This window comes from Silurus aristotelis, assembly GCF_946808225.1.
Source record: "Silurus aristotelis genome assembly, chromosome: 19".
Lineage (NCBI taxonomy): Eukaryota > Metazoa > Chordata > Actinopteri > Siluriformes > Siluridae > Silurus > Silurus aristotelis.
The window spans coordinates 21,660,687-21,666,686 of record NC_139592.1 but is presented as its reverse complement, the minus strand read 5'-3'; the positions used below and the strand labels follow the sequence as shown (position 1 = coordinate 21,666,686).

Below are 6,000 nucleotides of genomic sequence, written 5' to 3'. Positions count from 1 at the left end.
GCATATGTAAATTTTATAAGGTGCAATAATGGCTCGACTTGTAGAGCGGATAAAGTACATTAAATAAAAATGAGCGGCTTTTGAATTGAATGCCTTGGTGATAAAAGGTCAAAGTCGAACAGCGAGACGAATTCTGATCGGAACTTGGAGTAACTTTGAGTACTTAATGACGGTTACTCAAAAATAACTCTTTCTAACTGTGGTGAGGTGAAAAACATCTCAGAATGAACGCACTGTCCTGAGGAGACAATAATGATCAAACTTTTCTGAACAACTGCGGTGAGCTGAAAAGCATCTGTGATATGCACACCATAACTTCAGTTCTGCAAACACGACATTTACAAATGTGGTGGGCTAAAAAGCACCTCAGAATACACTTCATAACTTGAGGGAGAAACTCGATGCTAATACATCTGATCGTTGAGCACCACTCTTTACAAGTGTGGTCAGCTGAAAAGCATCTCAGAAAGCACACCATAACTTGGTCAAGGCATTGATGTTGATATTTTAATTTTGCAAGCATCATCTTTACAAGAGTGGTGATCTGCACAGCTTAACCTTGTGGAGAAAATAGGAGCTCCACTCTAGAAAAGTGAGAAGCTGAAAACCATGCCAGAGCACACCATAACCTAGATGAGGCATTGATGTGCACTTTAAAACTTCAGACATGGTAAGATAAAGGTGGATCTGATCAATCTTTGTAGGGTTCAGTCAGAATCTGGCACCAGCAGCAAGAATTTATGAATCCAACCAGATCTGTGCACAGTGGAAGCAGGTAATGGTGGTGGTGTAATGTTGTGTAAGGACTGTCTTCTTGACACCCAACGGGCCCCTTCCCAATACTAACCAAGCATTGTTTGATTGCGATGAGAGTATTACTGCTGACCGCATGGCCACGATTGCGTCTTCGGCTACATGAACATGATAATGAGTCAAAGTGACAGTTCCCAGTGATGAGGCCTGAATATCTTACAAGGCAACCCTTGGGATGTTGAAGAATTCCGCAACATGAACGCAGTCGGGTTACGATCTTGTTTCCTTTTGAAATACAGGATACAAGTCAAAACTCAATTACTCTAACATAATAAAGTCTAACTTTATTACTTCCATCCTCAGGACATGTGTAATATTTTGGCGTTTGTTTTGTTGCCATGCAGCATCCCAAGTTGTGACCTCATCCACCAAAACTCAACCTTCATCTCTTTTCCTTTTTAGCGCCATACCAACACATAGCCGCCACTTTCCCCATCCCACAAATAGCTGCTCTCATTCCATGTGGAAGCCATTAAGCACTTTTTCATAAAGTCACCTACTACGTGGTACGGCTGGAGGCTCACCATCGTAAAACACATTTAGGGATTGCAAAAAAAAAAAAAAAAAAAACACCCAAAACATTCCCATCAGAGGAAAAGATGAGTAGTGAGAGCGCTGCTGGATGCCGTCGCATGTTGGGCTAATTAGTACCGGGAAGACGCGAAGAGACGGGCAAAACACCGTGTTATCTTGGCATCTCTGTGGAATACGGGAGGTCCTCCATGTGGAACGTTTGGACATAATGTGCTCAAATAAAAAATTTAAAAAAAAGCGGAAAGGAGAAAAAAGCCTAATGAGCACATTGTAAACACAACAGCATGTATTAGTGACTGGGGCCCACACTACAAGACACAGTTCACATAGTGAGACTTTAATAAACCGTGCTGAATTTAATGAAAATCTTTATCTGGGATCAAGTCGCAGAAGCAAACCGCAAGCATAAACACCTCCAGTTCAGGCCTTAGACCTTAACAGCTGTGACTCTTAAAGTGAGGGGCCGTGAAGCACAGCCAGGGGATCTACGACTTTTTTTAAACTATATGTAGTTTTTATTTCTCACAGTAATAAAAATCCCACCATTATTACCATAAAAAGACAAAAATGCAAAGTTGATAGTTTAATAATTTTTGCCACAATTTGAGCATCTGAGACATAATTTTGCTGATTAATGGCCGGTGCGACCATATTTTTCCTCTGTAGAAATTCTGGCAGTGTTTGAAAATTTCAGACTTTCCTGCAGCGAGACTTCTCCGTCAAGGACTGTCAAACCAAGGGCCAATAGTAGCGCAGAACCCGATGAAGCAATGAGCGTCAACAAATCACCTCAGGGAAAATGTGGAGACGAGTCGGGTGGGCAGTACAGCTGGAAGAGAATCTTATGAGAGAGTTATGGAGGGAAAAGGCGTGTTTGTAAGACGTTTTTATTATCAAGGCATAAACAAAATGAATGCTACAGTTTGCTGCTATCTACCGTTAGCGACAAAACACTGGTCTGAACGTGTCACGGATTGATAAAGTAAAACTTCGGACGAGTCTTTTTCTTGTGTGCGGCAGTTTTTGATTGTGGTACCGTTTGACTATAACACATTCCAATAATTGCATTCAGAAAAATAAGTGTGTGGCGTTTTTCTGACAGTCAAGAGCTTCCTGAGGCGTCCGATAAAAGCATAAATTGGGACTGACACCAAGTTTCAAAGAGGGCGAGACGATCAGAATGACACTAAACAATCAAGGCTGTCAGCCCCAGGTATGCAGAAGAGGGCAGATAGTGCTTATTCTCCCAACCTGTTACAAAATCCATGATCGTTATTTCTGCATTTCTAACCACATTTGTCATGAGAGATTATTTCACACCGTTAAGGTGGATGCGCAACAAAAAGTAATAACACATAGGGCATGTAGCAAACTCATCAACATTCAACAATCAACAATTCGTAAATAAAATAATTACCTGAAGTGTCCATTTATTTTGGTAGATTTTGTTTAACGACCCAAAACTATTAGCGACGCAGAAACAATTTCTTTTTCCACGTCGGCCTTGAAAAAAGCCAAACCGCCACTGGATTAACGACATAGTTAACAGCTCTTTTCAAAGTGTAAACCCTGCAGTAATTTTTGGAGAACTGTGTGAGGATCTCTCCATTCAAAGCTCTGTAGCTTAGATAAAGGCAGCAAATGCAACACTGACAGAAATTTCCAGTGAGAACAGAAACGTTTAGTAGATCAAAAATGTCAAGGCGAGGGTGCTGATCAATTCTTGATTGGTCCGATCACAATTACTCCATCTGCCAAAGTTTGTATAAATGCTCCAGATGTCTAGGAGAGCTTTTCTATGAGGAGATATTCAAGTACATTTTGTGAGGTGTCTCCAATGTGAGTCCAGGTCAGTTTTCAGAAATCTTCAGGATGTAGGATTTTGCACTTTGTGGTTTCTTGTTAATGTGACAATCTGAATTTGTCTCATACACTTCAACAGAGAAAAGATAATATATGTGCCAAAAATACAGTTTAATGTATTTTCATATTTAAATGTATTAAAAAAAATAATAGTACTAATGTGTCGATCTTGAATAAAGGAAAAATGCTTCATCGTGCTGCACGGATTATTTTTATATGAATGCATGCCTTGGTTGTGTTTTATTCTTAGACTGGTTGAGACTAGGTTTTATTTTAGCATTGTCAGAAGTATTGGGACACCTGTTTTTTTTTCCTGCCATATTTGGTTCTTTTACAAACTGTTCCCACAAAGTTGGAAGCACACAATTGTAAAGGATGTCTTGATGATGTAGCATGAAATGTTCCCTTCACTTGAACTAGGAGATCCAAACCTGTTCCAGCATGATGATGAATAAACACAAATCTCCAGTATATATTGTAACAAATGGGGACTGAATGTGGAACGGGATGTTCAAAAAGCACGATCTTATACTCGGGTATCCTCAAACGTTTAAACCTGAGGTGTACTTTATTCAAGAGAAATTTAAAAGGATTAGTCTATCAAAATACTGAACGCTGGCAGCGCTTTTAGAGGTTATTCATACAAGTGTGAAACACATAAATCCGATATAAAAGGTACATGACTCACAGAAGTGTTTCTGGTGCGGCTGAAAGTGTTCACTTCACTGAAAATTCTGAATTATTAAAATCATTCCGGTCTGTAACAGCAGGAAACGAGAACAAGAAACTTAAACTGATGTGTAGACCTGCACACAACAGTCGATTAGGTATTATAGGGAAATAAATGGATGTGAAGCGAATAAAAATGTGATTTTTTTTTTTTTTTTACAAAATAAAATTGAAAATCAATATAAAAATGAATTAATTTAAATTAAATATATATAATTGATTGACATTATTGTTTGTGTGTGTTCTAATTGCTTTTTATTGCAGCTATATTTCTCAGTAAAACTTTTTTTTTTTTTTTTTTCCTGGAAAAAGCTGCCGTTTCGTATATATGTTTTTTTAATGAATGTATTATTGCTTCTAATTATTTATTTATTTATTTTTAAATCATGTTCTTTTTTTTCTGGTATTATCATGATATCACAACTCTATTGCTGAATAATATTAATAATAATAATAATAATAATAATAATAATAAAAAATTACATTTTTTGTCAATGTTTTTACTTCATGCTGTTATTTGAGCGGGACACATAATTTATCGGGACACAAGGTCAGGAAACGTGACTCCTGACCCTTTTGTTCCAGTCTTAAGCCTTACAGCTATTCATTTTAAAGCGAGGTTCGAAATCGAATCTAATCAAATCTAATCTCCTTTCCGTGTACGGACCCTCGCTGAGGTTTTAAGATTGAAACGCGTTATCGAAGCATGTGGCGAAGGTTTGAATTCAAGACCGAAGAAATGAATTCCGGTTAGAAGAGGAACAAACTGATTAGATGTAATTGCTTCCTGCTTCCAGGAAAAGTTCAGATACACATCGAGCAGGAGGAGCAAATAAATAAATAAATAAATAAATAAATAAATATAGCAAGCAGAATTGTTGAGTAAACTCAGGTTTAGGTGTGCGGGCAATGCCAGCGCTGCCTCATTCCCTGGTGAACGGGTCACGACACTCACATTGAGTTTACGTGTGTCCAGTATGACGTCTCTAGAAGCTCAGGACAAGGACTGCGATTTGTGTCTTACTGTACGTGACTGCACCTGTGCACAAAGCCAGCTCCATGAAGATTTAGTGTACATGGGTTAGAGTGGAAGATCTCCTGCTATAGAGCTCTGACCCTCAACCCTATTGAACATCTTTGGGATGAATGCTGACTGCACCCCAGGGCTCCTCACCTCACCTACATCAGAACCTGACTTTACTAACGGTCTGAATAAGCTCAAATCGCCACAAAATCTAGTGAAACATCTTCCCAGAAAAGTGGAGGTTATGATAACAGCAAATATGGATCCATGCTCATGCTTTGTGTATGTGTTCACAATGCAAACTGAAACCCACACACAGCGAAAAGACTCTGTTACAGCGAAAAGACTTTGTGACTGAGAGTTACGTCAGGGATCAGAGGTTACTGCACACCGCTTGACAAACACTCCATGTGCCAGCAGAGCAGAAAAACCCCTCCGACTCCTCCTGCTCTGGCCAAAGATCTCAAGCTGTAATCGACTCAAGCTGCAATCAGAGCTTCGTTCACTTTACTGTGCTTTTGTATAAAAAAAATAAATAAAAAAAAGAAAGGAACACGACACAAAAATATCAGGGCACAGCTCAGAGGCTTCACTACGATACGGGATATGCAGCATGGGCTTCAGCACCGGGCGGCGAACGTTTACAAACTGCCAGCAAAACAAACAAACAAACAAATATTTAATATTCCCAAAAAAAAAAAAAAAAAAAAAAAAAAGGAGAATTTTTTTGGGGGGTAATTAATACCTAGATAAATTGTTAATGTTCAAAGAGAGAAAATACTTTAAACTTGAGAATTAAATAAATAAATAAATAAATAAATAGACAAATAAATAAATAAATAAATAAATAAGAAGATTAAATGAAAATATTGTTTACACGATGTCAACAGCTTCCAATGATTTTGTAATTCGCTTAATTACAAAAAAAAAATTATAGTTATTATATTATCTAACTATATAAATATATAGTTAATGGTGAGGAGGAAAAAAAATGCAAAAGAAAATCAACCACAAACAAATTAATTTCATTGAATTCA

The 6,000-nt window shown here is 37.9% G+C and overlaps 1 protein-coding gene and 1 long non-coding RNA gene across 2 annotated transcripts in view; both read right to left on the bottom strand.

The window, feature by feature from the left end:
- LOC310741651 overlaps nt 1–2,375 on the bottom strand; it is a 5,279-nt gene extending 2,904 nt beyond the window's left edge. The window contains exon 1 of the long non-coding RNA XR_014538002.1: nt 1–2,375. This exon is cut by the window's left edge and continues 518 nt beyond it. This is a non-coding gene — a long non-coding RNA (uncharacterized lncRNA).
- Nucleotides 1–6,000, bottom strand: part of vdra (vitamin D receptor a) — a 58,221-nt gene that overhangs the window by 49,636 nt on the left and 2,585 nt on the right. The window lies entirely within an intron of this gene.